Below are 18211 nucleotides of genomic sequence, written 5' to 3' on the forward strand. Positions count from 1 at the left end.
CGTGCCGGGTCAGCAGCCGGCCAACCGCAGCCAGGAGAAGGAGTTCGTGCAGGCGTACGAGGATGTGCTGGAGCGCTACAAAGGTGCGGCCCGCGCCGGGGCCGGGGCCGGGGCCGGGGCTGAGACTGGGGACTGGGCACTGGTCGCTGGTCCGGAGCCCGCGCCCGCGGGCCGGCGCGGTGTGGCCTTCCGAGTCCGCTGCAGGTGGGGGGCCGGGCGGGGTCGCGCCCACCCCGGCGCCCCGGCCGGCCCCGAGCTGCTGTTTCTCGGGGCCGGTTTATTTACAGGAGTGGGGTGAGCCTCTGGCACCCTCTCCTCCAGGACGGCGCTCTCCACGGCGCCGGGTACCTTCCGCGCCGGTTATCTGGCCCAGCTGGGGGCAGCGACGCGGGAGCCGGCTTTGGAGCCCTCCTGCCGGGGGAGTTGCGGGGAGGAGGCGAGGGGGCGGGGATGGGGGGAGCCGCCGTCCTGCGCCCGGGGCGGGCCTTCCTCGGGGCGGCTCGGACATCTGCGTGCCCTCCGAGGGTCCCTCGCCCCTTTTGTCTCCTCAGACTCCCGTCAGTCGCGTGGCGGCCGAGGTTGCGAACCCCCTTGGCTTCTTTGGGGCCGGTGTCCGTGAGTGTGCAGTTTTGGTGGCCTGGCCTCCTCCCACCCTCAGCCCCGGGGGCTTTGAGCCTGACCGCTGCCGGGGGCTATTGCTTCCTTTTCTCAAAAATAAAGATTTATCTTGGAGCTCGCATTTCAGCCCCCCGGAGGCTCTCTCGGTGAAGCGGCGCTGCAAGTTAATGGCTCATCTAAACCTGGGGTGTAGACGGAGAAAGTTTTGACAGGCCAGAGGGTCCTAGCCGCCCCTTGAGGGGGAGCCAGGGTTGCGCGGCCTCGGGAGGCCCCGGCCTTGATCTTTGCCACCCAGCTCCGGGATTTTGCTTTGTGTGGCGGTGGTGCTTTCCACAGACGTGGAGGTTTTCCCAGAAACTGCATAGGCGGCACTTTCTCCTCTTTGATTGAGCTGGGGCCCTGGTGACCGGGCCCTTAGTTTCTTCCCATGAGGAGAGGAAACTTCAGCCCTTTCGACTGAGTCCAGCGTACTTGTTTACGGCACCTACCCAGTGAAGGGAAACTAATGAAGAGGCTGTGAAATGCTCCCCTTTCCCCCGTGTGGCATTAGAGCTCTGCTTGGGGATGCAGAGGGGGGAGAGCGAGAGAGAAATGAAATGAAAGGCTGAACTGGACCAGCTCAAGAGTTCCGCCTGTTCCCCTCTGCATCAGCTCCCGTTAAGCTGTCCAGGTTTTCCTGCCTGCAGCAAGTTTTCTGTCAACCCCCTGTGGTCTTTCTTTTAAGAACTGTGGTTCATTTCAGAGCACAAAGAGGTTAGATTGTGCTGCTGAACTTCATTGAAAAAAAAAAAAAGTGCTGCTAAGTGAATGGTTCCATTAAGTTTCCTTTGCAGGCATCTGAGCAGCACTGTGCTCTTGGGAAGGAGGATTCTCTAGGTGGGTCTTGGGCTGCGCGACAGCTTTAAAAATCAGCAGAGTTAAAGACAAAAACAGGTGAAGAAAACTCTGCCTCTCTGGGTCATATTGCTGGTGGCCTCCAGCTGAAAGGAAGTTGGATTTCTAGCAAATGAAACTAGGAAAGAAGGGGGGAAGTAGGGCTGGCGGCGGGAGAGGCCTCTAGTGTTCAGTCCTTTTAGCTGTCTCACTCAGTTTGGCTTTCCCCTGAAGGACTTTGATCAGGTGTATGGGAACTTGATCCTTCCCAGACACAGGTCTCTTTCTTGAGGGGAGGGATGAGTCGAAAATGGTTGGCCAGAGAAAATTAACTGGAGCTGGATTGAGGTGGTTGTGCGGTGTGCTGGTCTGCTCTGTGATCGGTGCAGAAGGATTTCCCTCCTGTCCCTGCTGCACCATTTTCACTGGGAAGTCAGGGTGGGTTAGCATCTGCGCCTTTGTTACCTTGCTGTATGGAATTCCTGCATTTTTCCAGACTTAGAAATCCCCTTCCTGCCTTAATAGGAGAACCGTTTGCGCAGTCTGGAATCAGTAGAGTGACCAGAGGGAGGTAGTTTGTGAGGATAAAGCCAGGAATTTATTTTGGAGAGACTTGGGAAAATACTGATGATGATGGGGTACTAGAGACTCTCATTGGTTGGCCACCAGATGACTTGTGTCTCTCCCTGTGCTGCTACTAATTTGTAATACCTTATTCTACAAATGAAACAGAATTTTTGTATTTAGAAGGAGAGCTAAAGTTTTGAGCTGCATAAACTGCCCCCAGAATGGGCAGAGGTGAGAAGGGAAGTGGTGCATTTGCAATGTAAGGGGGTAGAGCAGTATATTATAGCTGTATTAGGAACGGTTGTCAAGCATGGACTTTCCAGAATTGTGCCTGGCAACCATTTCCCTGTATATTGGTAGTGAGCATGGTTTTGGCAGGATTAGATGATTCAGTATGGACATAAACACTCTCTCATTTCCTAAATATGCCAAAGGTTCTCTTAGAGCCTGACTGGCCAGCAAACAGGAGGAGGTATTAGATTATAACTCTGGATCCTAACAGTTCAGAGTGGGCAGCAACCAACAGAGTCAGAGTATGTCCTTTATTCTTCCAATCCTCCAACAATTATTAAATACCTATCAGAGATTACAGAGTGTTAGGCCCTGGAGATGCCAGAATTATGAATGAGATCTGTTTTCTGCCCTTAGTTATTCACATCTAGCAAGGGAAAGATATATGCAAACAAGTAATTATGATACCGTGTTAAGTGCTTGAACAGAGGTATGTATAAAGTACTTTGGAAGTAAGAGGAGAAATAACTATCTCCCCTTGGGATTCATTGAGAGACTTGACAAAGGAGTTGACACTCTAGGAGTGCACCTTTAGGGATCAATGGGATTTGGTCAGATGGAGGAGGGTGGGGAGGGAAGGAGGCAGAGGGAATTAATAGCATGTGCAAAGGCTTGAAGGTGTGAAAGTGAGTGGAGGTGTTTGAGGAATGTGAGTAGTTGGGTTTGACTTAATGGGAACAGATGATACTGTAAAGGACCCGGAGTTCAGCTTGTAAAGATTCTTTTATGGCTTCATTCAATGGGCAGCGGGGGAATCAGTCATTGAAAGTTTTTTTTTTAAAGCAACAACTAGTATGCCAATTTTATTAATTCATATTAGAGGACATACCTGTTCAGTGATTTGAATACTTACATCACTGTCTGGGGCACCCTTTCCCTTGTACCAAAGTGCTTATGAAGCTAGTAATCAGATGGTTGTCGGTAAACATGGAAACAAAGAAAAGAGTGGGGCATTGTTTTGACGACTATTTCATTTCAGATGATGATGTGGGCCAAGCACACAGTTTCCCTCTCTGTAGATTGAGATCCTTATGAACACCAGAGGAAACTAAGAAGGAACAGTCAGAGAGGTAGGAGAACCAGGATCTGACTCTTCTCCCAGGATAGAAACAAACTATACTGAAGAAGCAGGCCACATATGGGCATAGTTTTATGTTTTAAAGAGGAGGCTTAAAAACAAACACAATCTGGGTTTATGGTAGTTGGTTGAGCAGAAAGGGTAATACGTAAGTTGGTTCAGGCGGAATTAGACTTTGTTTTCACAAAGCCCAAAAGACTGAAGAGTCTTTCCATTGCCAGGCTGGACTGGGAATAAAAGAGAACATTCACATTTCAACACTGGAACATGGACTACCTGGTACTTAAAAACTTCAGAGTCCTCACCAGGTGTCACGGGTTATGTGAAGCTAATTAGGGCTGCTTTTTGTTCATATCACAGAAAAGAAATTACAAAACTTACTGCACAGACAATTAGGAGTGAAGGGTCTGCATATTATCAAGGTACAAAACTAGCAAGGCAGCAGAAAGAGGCTAGTCTTTGAATTTCTTTAGTCTTGTGCTCCAGCCCTAGTTCTGCCACTTAGTGTGTGACCTTGGAAAAGCTGCTTAACTTCTAATCTTTGGGTTTCTCATCTGTTAAAATGGGGATCATAATAATAACTCCTTGAGATTCATTAGAATATGAGTGAGCTGTTGGCATGTATGAGGCCATGATGTTTAGAAAAACCTTCATGTATATAGTACTTTGTATTTTACAAAGCAGTTTCATGTTCATTATCTTATTTGATCTTTATAATATCCTGTAAGGAAGGTATTATACACATGGGTAAATTTAGGCGTAGAGACTTAAATTTTTTGTCCAAGAACCAGGATCCAAACTTGTAGATAAAGGTTTTACATTGTATCACAGAAAGAAATTTTAAAATCAGAGCAGTGACTAAAGGTAAGTGAGATAATTGTGAAAATGCAGCCCTGGCCAGGTACTTCAGTTGGTTAGAGCATCATCCCAATACACCAAGGTTGCGGGTTCCGTCCTGGTCAGGGCACATACAGGAATCAACCAATGAACGCATAAATAAGTGGAACAGCAAATCGATGTTCTCTCTCTCTCTCTCTCTAAAATCAATAAAGAAAAATAAAGAAAAATTGTGAAAATGCTTTAATTAATAGTATCATCATTATTATTTTTAGTTTTTAGTCTCTGATCTGTAAGTCACATACCTTATGTGGCCCACATTTCCAAAGCTGTGAACTGTGGAGAATTTCTTTTCCCCTTATGGGAGAGGTTTCACGGTATATAAATCACTTTGAAATTTTTACACAAAAGCAATGTCGTGCACAGTGATAAAGTTTTGTTAACACTGGTTGGAAAATATAGGCTGAGGATTTGGTATTGTTTACCTAAGTGATACTCTGATGCAACCTCTTGATTAAATGTTGACTCAGTTTTTAAGTTTCTTTTTAGAATACAACCCTTGAATTGGAGTGGATAGCTTCTAGACAGAACAATAGAGTAATTGCTACTTCTGGACCTGGACACTGTTAATTCAGAAAGTGAATCAAGTTCGTCTGCTGGGAAATCACAAGCTTTGGCCACGTTCATGCTGCTGAAATCATAATATGTGTGCATGTGCTAATAGTGCTTATGGGAGCTACTGCTTTCTTTTGGGCTTGCTTGGCAGTTGACATAATAGAAGCCAGGGAAATGAATCAGCTGAAGCCTTATTGTCCTGGTATTTTTCAGTGCCAATTTCAGTTTTTAGAGCTCATGGTAGAAAGAATACTTCAGAGTACACATCTGGGAACAGAAACATCCCAAGATCAAAAGTCACAAGTAAACAATTATGAGTTGCAAAATGTGTTTGTTGTGTTTTCTCAATGGTCTTGAAAATTCCCGGGCTTTCCTCCTTGTACTAAATAAGGTTGGCCCTTTCGGCTTCTGGTAATTATATGTTGAGCCATGTATGACTAGCTTGTGGGGTGTGCTAAAGCTCCTGCTTATACTCTTCATGGTTTTGATTGGAATTTAAGCCTGTGTTGCCTTGCTTCTACCAGGGGCATTTACTAATTTCCTGGCCTGGAGGAGCCCTTTCAGGACTGTTGGCTTGGCTTGTAGTATCTAAGCATGTTTAGTCCAACTTTTTTGTTACTTCTAATAAAACATTATTTTTCCTTCCAGAACTTCCCAGTTCCTGGAATAAATTACAATGAAACTCTGATTCTTTGCCTCCACTTTCGAGTCCTTCCATAATTTGACTTGCTTTGCATACCTAACTTTGTCAACTGTTAATGCCTGATGACAGCTCTTTGCTGCCTTTGGACAGGCCTCAGTAGAGCAGTCCTTCCCCCCATCCTCATACCTGCCTCTGTGCTTTTATGTTCTCTCTTCCTGGAAGGCCCTCTTCCTTTCTTTCTGATTACTCCAATCTTATCTCTTTTTTTGTATTAAAGCTAAGCAGAAGACCTGCCTCCTGTATGTAGCTTTCTCCCATTACTCTATCAGACATTGATCTTTTCTCTTTTCTGATCTCTTATAATGTCTGTGTCTCAATTAGACTCTTAAGTATATACTGTTTTGCATTATTCTTGCTTATGTATTTTAAAAGTGTTTCCCTAATGAGGTTTTATGTGATTATCATGGAGGGACTTTCTGTACATTTTTTGTATGTGGTTGATTGACAGGGAATTTCAGGAGAAGGGGCAATCATATCAGCACTTTCAAGTTATATTTTAAAATAATTTCATATTATAAAAGTATGTGTTTAATGTGTAAAATTCTAAAAAATGCAGGAAAGTATATAGAGCTTTAGATAATATGCCTTCCTGTGGGGGTGTGTGTGTGTGTGTAGGTGTGTAGGGGTGTGTGTGTGTAGGGGTGTGTGTGTGTGTAGGTATGTGTGCGTAGGTGTGTAGGTGTGTAGGCTGTGTGTGTGTGTAGGTGTGTAGGGAAGAAGATGGAGAGATAGGCAGACTGGCACAGACGTGCTCTGCCTGGAGAGAAGGGAGTTCTCAAGGATCTGCCCTTTTTGGCCATCCTGGGATCTGACACCCTGTGCTTACGTTCTTCTGCATGACCATGTGTCAGTCATCAGGGATGTGCCAGTTATCAGGAGTGATTATGGTCATCCCATAGGATAAGTTAATCAATTGGTCAGTTAGCATCTTTCTTTTGGGCAAGGGCTTTGCCATCTGTATTGCTGGATTCCCTCCTACCATGGCAAACTTCTGACATGATTTTTATTCAGAAAGGTATATGTTGATGAAAAGAATGAGCTTATTTGAGGTGTCTTTTTGAGTTTTCAACCTGCAGGAGCATGTTGGATTGAGACATACAGGAAGGGATTTTTTTTTGGCTGTGCTTTTTAGTCAACTGCATTGAAATAAGCTCACTTTGTACACTGCATTCTACTAGTACCTATAAGCAGATACTGTTTTGGGGGAAGTGGTTGTGGGAAGCTGGGTGGGCATTAGAAGCATTGAGAGAATGATATTAGGGATAGAAGGAGAGGAAGTCCTGAATGTCAGTACAATAAACCTCAGTTTTAGACAATGGACAGGATTAATGTCCTGGCTGTGTAAATGATGGATGGGAGTGGAGATCTACTCCTTAGGAGGCCACTGTTGTAACTGAGTCATGAGGTTAGATTAAGAGATAGCTGGTAAAGAAGAGGGGATATATTTGAGAGATATTTTGGGTAGGTACAGGGACTTAAGTTTAATAACATTGCTAACTCTTTTCTGGAAGATTTTGCCTTCAAAAATTAACCATCCCTTACAGCATTTCCAAAACAAAGTCCTCTTTCCTCTTATATTTAAATCTTTTAAAGATTTTACTTCATTTTGAACTTGATAGATAGGGCTGTGTATTTGAACCTATGACTCAAGGTTGTGTTTCTGAGTCTTATTTAAATTAGCAATGCTGAGTGCCCCACACCTATTCTATCCACTCTGGACAACCTTCATTGTATGCTTCCAGGAATACCTGCCAAGAATTGCATAAGAAATCCTCTTAAATTTGCTCTAAAATCTTCAGTTGTATCTTGAACTGCTAATCTCACAGAGTGTTGGGCTTGTTTGGAGGATCCAGTTATTCATGTAATAAAGTTATTAAATGTCTCTTTTAAAGCAGGCAGTAGGTGAAGAGCTGAGGAAACAAAGATGTTGTTCTTGCATTTCTATGATCTTACAGTTTAATGAGGGAAACATTAGTAAACAGGCAATTACCATCCATGGTAGTGAGTGCTATATATAGGTAAATGCCGGTGGTTTGGTAATGAGGAGAAGTACCCACTACAGCCAGGGTGGGAATGGGTCAGGGGAGGCATGCAAGAGGAAATGACTGAGCTGTCATCTAAAGAATTTGGGACTCTGGGCAGAGAGTTCAGGTAAAGGGCATTTTGGGCAGCATGAATAGAAGTAAGGGGATGAGAGAGGTTGAGGAGAGGGAATATAGGGTATTGGTAAGGTTGGAGTGTCAGATGTAAGAGAAGGAGAAAAATGAAGAAAAATGGGCAAGACTAAAATGCTGACCGACTTAGTGTGTCCTACTGTATAGAGTTTCGACGTCATCCTACAGGTTTTTAGCAGCCATTGAAGGATCCTAGGCAAGAAAGGCTATGATTAGATTTACATTTTAAAATATTTCCCCCTGGCAGCAGTATGAAAGAAGATTTGAGAGGATCAAGACTAGTGACAGGCCAGTTAGGAGGCTGTTACAGTAATTTAGGTAGGGAGTGATTAGGGGGTTACACTAAGGTTGTGGAAGTATTACTGTAGTAAAGTGGGCAAATCAAGAAGTGCTGTGGGGTAAATCCATGTGTTTTGATGACTAAATTGAATGTGGTGTGTTGAGGGGAGAGAGAAGAACCTTGGATGACTTGCAGGTTTCTGGCTTAGGTTTCTGTGTGGGTGGGTGGTGTTGTTCCCTAAAATAGGGAGTATAAGAGAAGGAAGGTTATTTGTGGTGACGTGGTGACATGGTGACAGTGCAGGTGCAGGGAAAGATACTAAGTTCAGTTTTTGTTGCATTGGAGTCAAGGTTTCTGTGGGATGCTTGGCAGAGATGTCCAGCATGCAGGTGGTTGTATTGCATGTGGAGCTCAGAGAGCTATAGATGAGGCAGTCATCAGTTCATCAAATCAAAACCACGGGAGCGGGCAAGAAGATTGCTTAGGAGTGTGTCTGCAGTGAGAATAGGTTTGAATAAAAAACTCTGGGGAACTCTCAGGGGAGAGTGGTTTTGGGATGAAAGGAAGAATAGCTCTGAAGGAAATTGTGTACCACAAGCAAATGGTCAGGGATGTAGGAGAAATGGGGGAGTTCAAGAAGGAGGGTGTGCTACACAGAGTCTGATTATGCAGAGGTCAGCAAGAGAAGGACTTCTAGGCTCTAACATAAAGATCATCTTTACCGGAGCGTTTTCAGTGGAGCTGTGGGAAGTGCATCCAGAAAGCAGTGGGTTGGGGAGTGAATGAGAAGTGCAGAAGTGGAGTGGAGTCGGTGAGTTTTGAAACCTGGACGTGAAAAGAACAGAGAGGAGGAAGACATTATATAGAGGGAGATGTAGGGTGGAGGGAGTTTTGTTTATTTATTGTAACATAGAGAAGTAAGCATGTTTAAGTGCTGTTTGGAAAGAGTCAGTAGAGGAGGGGAGAGATAATAAAATTTAAAGAATGGAGAGAATAATTGAGGGGAGCATGTGATCCAGAGTTAAAAGAAGAATGCATCTGATGAGAAAGAGGGAGGAAGGCAAGAATGCAGGTGGTTAAGTTGGTTGGTTAGAGGTATAAGAATTTGAAGGAATTTCCCCTGATGGCTCTTACTCTGTGAAATAGTGGGGGGAAGCTATCTGCTGAGAGTAGGGGCTATGTCTGTGTGTGTCCCTGTGTGTGCACGTGGGTATGCAATGCACTAGTGTGTTCTTTCCCTCTAGCACCAGAAGCACTCAACAACCTGGTTGTACATAACTAAGAAGCCAGCATCAGAGTTTTCCAGCATGGGTTTGATGGAAGAATAGGGGGTCCTTGTAAAAAGTGTGACATCTGCTTGATTGTTCTCTGGCTTATATTTTGTGTCCCCAGCAAAACTGTAACCTCCTTCAGGGCAGGAGCCATTTATAACTTTTGCATTCCTTTATAGCATTTAGTAAAGTGCAGGGCAGAAGTTGGTTCTTATCCATTTGTTGAATTAATCTGACTTGTGGTCAGGGGCATCCTGACTTGACATTGAAGAGGCTTTTCTCTCCTGTGGTCTTTAATTCTCATCTCAGTATCTGACATGGAGAGTGCAGGATTCACTGGTTTGAGAATGAACTTGAGGCTTAGCTTCACATACTCTCCCCAGGGTAGATGAGGTTAGAAACAGTTGTGCTTTCCATGAAGAGGATTAGTATTCCCTATTCTCTTCAGACCAGGCTTGTGAAGATCCAGGTTCTTTGCAAGACTAGACAGAGTGGTTATTGTGGAAGGTGCAGCCTCCTTCGCAGGTATTTGGCAGGCGAGCTGCGAACGTGATGTATTTGTTCTCATTACTCAGAACCCTCCCCACCTTAATAGGTTCAGTATAATCACCACCTTTCAGATCATGATAGTGTCCTTCAGAGTTTATCTGACCTTTATATCTAAAAGTTTTAGTTACCCTTTGTCCTCTATTTGCTTGGTTTTTTTATCCTTAAGTCTAGTGTAGAGGATGTGTTCTAATGTATTAGGTCAAATTCAGAGCTGAGTTAGGTTTACACCTTTTGGCACACTCTGCATCCTTTGGTTTTTAACTGGCCTGTTCCCCGAAGTGTGGCTTGTTTTCTGCTCCTCATTTTGTAAATTTGGACTCTATCAGATATATTTGACATGAGTCACTCCAGGGAGTGGAAGGTGTGTCTCCACTAATTTGGAGGATCTCTGATCTTGTTTCAGTCCCTAGTTTGGCTTATCTGGTATAGTTTCTATGTCCTGCAAGAGGGGGGTGTGTACGAACACTTGTGTGTCCCTTGCCTCTGGTTCCACATATTGCAGTGGATGGTCTACTCCAGGGGATGCCCCTTTGCATGTATGGACCTCCTTTACTATCCTTGTCATCACCATCAGCAAAAATACCTCTATTAAGAGCCCCTTTGAATGTAGTATAGTATCTAACACTGAATAGAGTTCATAAACCCTCTGTCTGCCCTCTAGGAGTTTACAGTATACAGTAGACATTACAGATGACAAAAACAATAAAGAATGTGTAAGCAGTTGAACAAATAAGGATGGTCACGCCTCATTTAGCTATTGTTTTCACAGAAGATATCCTGAAAAAGAGACTTAGTCCAGAGGAAGAGGGGATTGATAGAGACAAGGTCATCTTTGTTCCAGTGAGCATGGCAGGGGAGCTGCCATCTGTGGCCCTTTGGTGCCAAGCAGTTTCTCTCTAATGTCCTTTCTAGTCACACAGGACCATATTGCCGTATTCTCTTTCCATATAGCCAGGACAGGATCCTAACGGGGGCTTTACTCTCCAGGGAGTGGTTGAAGTGGTAGGCAGGGCAACACCTGGAAGACTTGGGTCCTCTGGTACAATGTCTTTGTAACTTAAGGAAATTTATCCCAGACCTACTGTGAACATGTATATATTCACAAACACTACACATGAACCATGAGGTCAGTGTGTTGGGTTGGAAAGTTGGTCTGGCCTGGTCTGGGGCACCTTTAGGGACTAAGAATGTAGGACCCATTCCAGGCTCTGTTGGTTAGTTTCCCAAATGGAAAACTGGGACCAGACTAGTTTAGGTGGGGTGCTTTGAGAGCCTCACATCTCTCAGAGGACTGGTTCATTGTTTTTATTATTATCATTAATTAGTATAATAAGAGTTTTCATGTAATACTGCCTTTATTAGGAAGAATGGGGATCTGCCAAGGCCTGGAATTTCCTCTCACTCTCCCTGTGGGAGACACAGATAGAGGGAGCATTAGATTCCCATTAGATTCTCCTCTCTCTGATCCTCCTGGGGGTGGCTCCTAGGTAGGGGTGAGTCAGTGGAGGCCCTGATGTGACTATGCCCTTGAGAAGGGGTAAGAGGCAGTAGCACAGGCTGTATGTTAATATGAGAAGATAGTTATGGGGACAGTATGAAGGGGCTAATAAAGGTAGAAAATGTTTGTTGCTGTCATTAGCTGCTTCCCTTTGCCTTTGCCTACATCTGTTATCTAAGGGCAGAGCTGAAACCCCTGCATTCTTTTTTCTTTTTCTTTATTACATTTTATTTTCTTGTAGAGATGTATAATACCTTCAACAGAGAGGCTTGCGATGATATGGAAAATTAAAGTTCCAGAGATTGGAAAGCTAAGTGGTGATTTCATTATGGTCTTTAAGTATAACAGGTGTTTTTCTTGCAATTTATCATAAACCAGAACTGCCCTGTTAGCATTTCTTACGGTGTTTGTTACTTAACTTTTTGTGTATATTAGTCTGAACTTCCCAACTTAATTGTGATCTTGTTGAGGGTCTAATGAGATGCACATGATATACTTCATGAATCAAACCACTTTGCAATTGGTGGTGGTGGTTAGATTTCTTTGTATTTCCTGCAACTTCCAGTACCCTTCACAATTGGGTTTTTCCATGTGATTGATCCACAGACATTTCAAACTTGGCATGCCCAAAATGAGAGTCATTGCCCCCTTCCTTGCTCCCAGACCTGCTCCGTGAATGCCTTCCTCATCCTTTCAAAAACTTTTCCTCCTCCTCCTCCTCCTCTTCCTATTTCTGGCTATATCACATTTTCTTTCTTTTTTAAAATTTATATTTATTGTTGAAAGTATTACAGATGTCCTCTTTATTTCCCTATTGACTCCACACCCCTCATACCCACCATTCCCCCCCAGGCTTTCACCGCACTATTGTCTGTGTCCATGGGCACATCTCATTTTCTGAATTGTGAAGATGTCTGCCGCTTGGAACCCCTGAGTGGTTCCCGTTGCCTATACAATAAAGACCAAGTGTGCAACACAGTGCACAATGATCTATTCCCTGCCCACTTCTGTAACCTCATTTTCCTTGCATTTTTTACTTGACCAGGCTGGAGAATGTCTCCGTGTGCCCATGTTGTTCCCTCTGCCTGGAATTCCTCTTTCACTTGTTAACTTCACCTGCCAGGAAATTCCAGTTTACCTTAAACACAGTTCACCTCACAGAGGATTGTGGTTTGGTCATTTATATGGTTAGCTCCTCTCCACACTTTGTTTTCTAGCCTTAGCACAGTGTTTAACACATACAGGTGCTGGAGAGATGTTAGAGGAATGAAGGCTGTGCACACAGAATTGTTATGTTCACTGCATGAAATCAATCTAAATAATAAATAAGGAGATATAGCACAATATAATAGTAATAGTAACCCAGTGAACCTAAGGGTAATAACATTAGATTATTAGGATGGTATGTCATTTTTGCTCTTGAAGAATTTCAAGAAGAAAATAGAGCACTGTCATGATAGTTTAATTCTTCATTTGCTAAAGACAGACTGAACCAGATGTTCTTCTGAGGATCCCTTTAGATCTCTGACTGTAATCTGAATATGTGGCTAGGACTCAGCATGAGATGCTTCTGTGCTAAGTGCTTTGTGTATACCAAATATATCTATCCTTTTCAGGAGCTGAAGGCCAAGTGTTACAGTCAAATAGAGAATTGTAATGTGCAGAATGTAATAAAATCCCCTTATATGATCTTCTAATTCCCATCTCATGGTATTTTAGAACTATATATGCCCCTCACCTCTATTTCTCCAACTCACTTTCCCTTTTGGAATATAATTCTGCTTCACCTTACTCCTGGAACTCCCTGTTACTTACTTTGTTTATTGTCTGATTCTTCCTTCCAACTAAATTGGAAACTCCTTGAGAGTGAGATTTTTATTTGTTTATTCACTCTTGTATCTGTTGCAACCAGAAGAGTGTTTGGTATATAGTCAGTGTTCAATAAATATTTGTTGAGTGAATGCACTAGAAATGACCAGTTCAGCTCACTCTTACTCCTTATAATGAGACATGGAAAGGTGTAATAACTTATTCAAGGTCATAAAACTAGTTAGTGTTAAAGCGAGATCTCCTCATCAGATGAGCAGTGTGTTTTTAATGAAACCTCAGTTAATCACAGTTCCTTTATGTAATTTGATACTGATGTGCATTATGGACTTAACTGCATATACCTGTGAGCAGGGGTCAGGGGAGGAAAAGGGAGGAAACTAGTATGTGCTGAGCTCTTACTAAATGCCAGGTGCTGTATCTCATTTAATTACCATAAATAACATCTTAATGATAGTCCAACGACATTGGTAGGTTACAGATGAGGAAACTGAGGCCTAAGGAATCTAAATAATTTCCCCGAAAGTCACATAGCTACTAAGCAACTGAACTGGGTTTTGAACCCAGGCCTGATTAACTCCACTTGGCAATAGGCCCTCTTATCTTAAGTACAATATAATTTTTGAATTTGTGGTCTGAGTTGCTTTCAGATTTTCAAGTCAGACTATTCTTGAAAATTGTCTGATTTGAACTGCTCAAGTAGAATTGCAGAAATTGTTCACCAATAACCCCATGGAGCATTGGGGCTGTGGTATTAGAGAGGCATCTGTAGGGCTTTTGAGTCAAAGGATTGTACTGTGCTATGAGTAAGGCTATATATACCCCACTCAGTTATATCACATATAATTCAATTTCAGGTTTCCTTTTTTAATTCGGGACATCTATAGAAAGGTAGATTATGTCACAGCCTTGTGCAGTGTGACCACTTCTAAGTGGGTTTGGTATGCTCTTAAGCACAAAGACAACGCATAAAATGTAGGACAGACAGGTAGGCAGGAGAGGACTGAACCCAATTGAAACTAGCTGTTTCTGTAGTAAGTAGGCAGACCTTAATTACCTGTGTTGCTCAGAGACCTGAGCTGAGAGTGGGGGTAGGGAGAGGTCACACCCATTATCTTTGGAAACATGATGGGAGTAAATAACCCTCAGTGTCTCATTTACTCTAGAAACATTTAAATGCTCACTATTTGGAGTCACATTAGTGATACAGACTTTGAATTGGCTCCTTCAAAACCCAAATCATCCAAGCATAAGGTTAACATGATTTTCATTAAAAGGTCCCCTTAGATACCACGGTCATTCATTTTGAATTCCCTGTTAGCTTCCTCTCTGGTAGCTTTGTGTAGCCTACCTTAGAAAGGAGAATGGGGACTGAGCTGAGTTGGCCCAGGAGGGAAGAGGAAGGATTAGTGAAAGTACTGGAGAAACAAAGGCTTAATTAGGAGGTTTTTCTGTCTTGGGAGTTAAGGTTGTTTCCATTAGTTGGTTGCTGAGATGGGGGTGGACGCCCAGAAGGAGGAGGAGAAGGAGTTGTAATGGGAAGCAGAATAGTTAGGCCCTTGGCGGTGATCCTGTGGTCCCAGGACCAGCAGCATCTGCAGCACCTGGAAACTTTTTAGAACTGCAAAATGTTAGGCTCCAACCTAGACCTGCTCAATCTGTTTTCATTTCAGCTAGATTCCCAGGTGATTCTGTGCACTGAGTTGGTGAGTGGTTCAGTGCAAGGAGCCTTGAAGATTGATTCACCTGAGATTGAAATCTCTTTGGGCCATTTATAAGCTGTGTGATTTTGGATAAATTATTTAACTTCCCTGAGCCTTAGTTTCTTATCCAGAGACTAGGGCAATTCTATCTCATAGGACTGTTGGGGAGAGTAAATGAAATATTTGTGCATTTTGCAATTGATGGTATCTTAGATTTAGTAATGTCTGTAATGTACCAAGTATGTAGTCTGGCACAGAGTAAATAAATAATAAATGCTATTACTAATAATTAAATTAGGCAAATTTATATGAATGAATATAAATTTCTCTTTATTTCTGTCTTTTCTCTTTATCTCAATGAGTACATTTGTCTGCCATTTTATAAAACTGTAGTCAGCATGTGTATACACTTTGGTGTTTGCTTAACGTTATTTAATAATACTAGTTACAGCAGTATCAGTTAACAAATATTGTACTTATTAATGTGCCAGGCACTACTTTAAGTTCTTTATGTATATATTAATTCATTCAGTCTGTAGAGAAACCATGCCAAAAAGCTATTATTTGCTCCATTTAAAAAAATAATCTTTTATTTTATTATTTATTTATTTTTAAATATATCTTTATTGATTTCAGAGAGAGGAAAGGAGAGGGAGAGAGAGAGATAGAAACATCAATGATGAGAGAGTCATTGATTGAGCCCACAACCCAGGCATGTGTCTTGACCGGGAATCGAACCCCGATCGCCTGGATCCTAGGTCGATGCTCAACCGCTGAGCCACGCCCGGCCAGGCTATTTGCTCCATTTTCAGATGAGGAGACTGAACAGAGAGGTTAAGTGACTTGCCAAAGATCACACAGCCAGTAAATGGCAGAGTCAAGATTTGAATTGAGCAGTCCGATTCTAGCATCTGTGCTATTTTCATGTTTTGCTATTGTCCTCAAACTTATGTGGTGTAATGGAAATCAGGAGACTTGGGTTGGATACCTGATTGTGCCACTAACTTATTCGTGACTTTGGATGAGTCATTTTACTTTGAGCTAGTTTTCTTACTGTAAAAATGGGGGGGAGGCTGGTGTGTCTAAGTGGTTGAGCATTGACCCATGCATCAAGAAGTCACTGGTTCAGTTCCCAGTCAGGGCACATGCCCGAGTTTTGGGCTTGATTCCCTGTGAGGGGCGTGCAGGAGGCAGCCAATTGATGTTGATGTTTTTCTCTCATCAATATTTCTCTCTCTTCTCCTCCCTTCCTCTCTCTCTCTAAAATCAATAAAAACATATTTTAAAAAAGAGAACAATTGAGGGGATTAGACAAGATTTATGAGGTCTCTTCCTTGATTCATTCAATACATGTTGATTGAAATAAAAAAAATTGTAGAAAATCATATCTAGGGAATTGGTTCAAAAGTACTTGTTCAAGCATATTGGTGTGGTTAAGAAAAAGTGGTTTGAATCTTGGCTCAGCACCTTCCTGGCTATATGATGTTGGGCAACTTAACCTTTCTAAACATTGATTTCCTCATGAGTAGTGGGGAGAATAGTTTATACCTTGCATAAATGTTGTGAAGTTTGAATAAGACAGTGTGTATTAGCACCTAGCGTATGTGGGACACACAGTGCATGCTCAGTATACATGAGTTCTTGTTCCTTCTTTCTCTTCATCCAAGGATGGTTAGGGAAGCAGATATACCAAAGGAGTAAGATCCAAAAGGAGTAAGAATTTATCTTGATTATAATGTCTTTTTTCCATAATGGTATTCTCATAGTTGGGAGATTAGAATTAGTAGAGGAGAAGTGTGCATATAGCCAGGTCCTGTCATTTTTAAATAACCTACCCTTTGATTTTAAATTAAAATTTCTTTTGAAAATACATATTTCATGGTAGGATAAATGCCAATAAAAAAAAAGATTGTGTATTAGTGCCCCGAGGCTGCCATAACAAAGTACCACAAACTGGATGGCTCAAACAACAGAAAGTTATTGTCTCACAGTCCTGGAGGCTTGAAGTCAGATGAAATCAAAGTGCAGCAGGGTTGGTTCCTTCTGAGAGCTCTGAAGGAGAATCTGTTCCAGACTCTCTACTAGCTTCCAATATCCTCAGGCTTGTAGATGGGGTTCTCTCTCTGTGCTTACACATCATTTTTATGTGTCTGTCTCCCTGTGTTCAAATTTCCTCTTTTTATGAGAACACCAGTTTTGTATTGGGTTAGGGTCTATCCTAATGACCTCATCTTCACTTGATCATTTGTAAAGGACCTATTTCCAAATAAGGTCACATTCACAAATACCAGGGGTTAGGACTTCAACATCTTTTGGGGGACACAATTGGACCTTTAACAGATGGTGTAGTTACTTTCTAACCTGGAGAGAAGAGCATATATGAAATTAACTTTTGCAGGACTTTTAACACTTATTATTAAGATTCTCTTCTTAGGTACACAGGAAGAATCCAGGTTCATCCCTTGTCCTGCTAATTCTGCACTTAGATTTTGGCAGCATTTAGTAAAGAGAGCTGAGATGGACCTGGATTGTTGCTTGGTGGGAGATATCTCCCTTTATGGGCTGAATGGATTAATAAAAATAATGGTAATAATAACAGCTCTCATTAGTTGAATTTTTTACTATGTTCCAGGGACTGTGTTAAACACTTTTTTTAATCCTCTCCCGAGGGTATTTTTTTACATTGCTTTTTAGAGAGAGTGGAAAGGGAGAGGGAGAGAGGGAGAGAGAAAAGGGGGAAAAGAGAAAGAGAGAGAAACATTGATGTGAGAGAGACATATCGATTGGTTGCCTCCCGCACATGCCCGGGCCTGGGGCCGATGAGCCTGCAACCTAGGTATGTATCCTTGACCGGAATTGAACCCAAGACCCTTCAGTCTGCAGGCTGACGCTCTAACCACTGAGCAAACCGGCTAGGGCTTAAACACTTTTTATACATTAGACCATTTAATTCTTATCAAACCCCCATAAAGTAGGTCTTATTGTCATCATTTTACAGCGGAGAAAAGTAAGGCTCAGCCACTGAAATAATTTGCCCAAGGTCACACCTAGTAAATGGTAGAGCAGGCATTCAAATCTAGCTCTGTGGGTCTACAGAGCTTCAGCTCTTAACCCTTGTATTATACTTTCCTTTCACTTCCTTGAATAGAACTGTCAGACCCAAGTCTCCTTCTTTTCTCTAAAACTCCTAGTTCTGGAATTATGCCCACTGAAGGGGTCAGGGAGGTGACCTTTACTTGCATTCTTGTAAGTTCTTATTGTTTGTGAGTTGGAAAGGGAGTGTGACTTCAGTTGGCACTTTTAACCTCATGGTTTAAGTCTTGCCAA

The 18211-nt window shown here is 42.6% G+C and overlaps 1 protein-coding gene across 7 annotated transcripts in view; it reads left to right on the plus strand.

Annotated features, from left to right (window-relative positions):
- Window positions 1-18211, plus strand: part of MACF1 (microtubule actin crosslinking factor 1) — a 302250-nt gene that overhangs the window by 13637 nt on the left and 270402 nt on the right. Inside the window, exon 1 of one of the 7 annotated variants that reach the window (XM_087820327.1) lies at window positions 36-83. The exons of the other annotated variants lie outside the window; for them this stretch is intronic. The gene's annotated coding sequence lies outside the window, so the exon portion shown is untranslated. Of the gene's footprint in view, window positions 1-35; window positions 84-18211 lie in introns of those variants that run through there. 7 annotated transcript variants of the gene reach the window in all.

This window comes from Miniopterus natalensis, chromosome 9 (genome assembly GCF_054644295.1).
Source record: "Miniopterus natalensis isolate mMinNat1 chromosome 9, mMinNat1.hap1, whole genome shotgun sequence".
Classification (NCBI taxonomy): Eukaryota; Metazoa; Chordata; class Mammalia; order Chiroptera; family Miniopteridae; genus Miniopterus; species Miniopterus natalensis.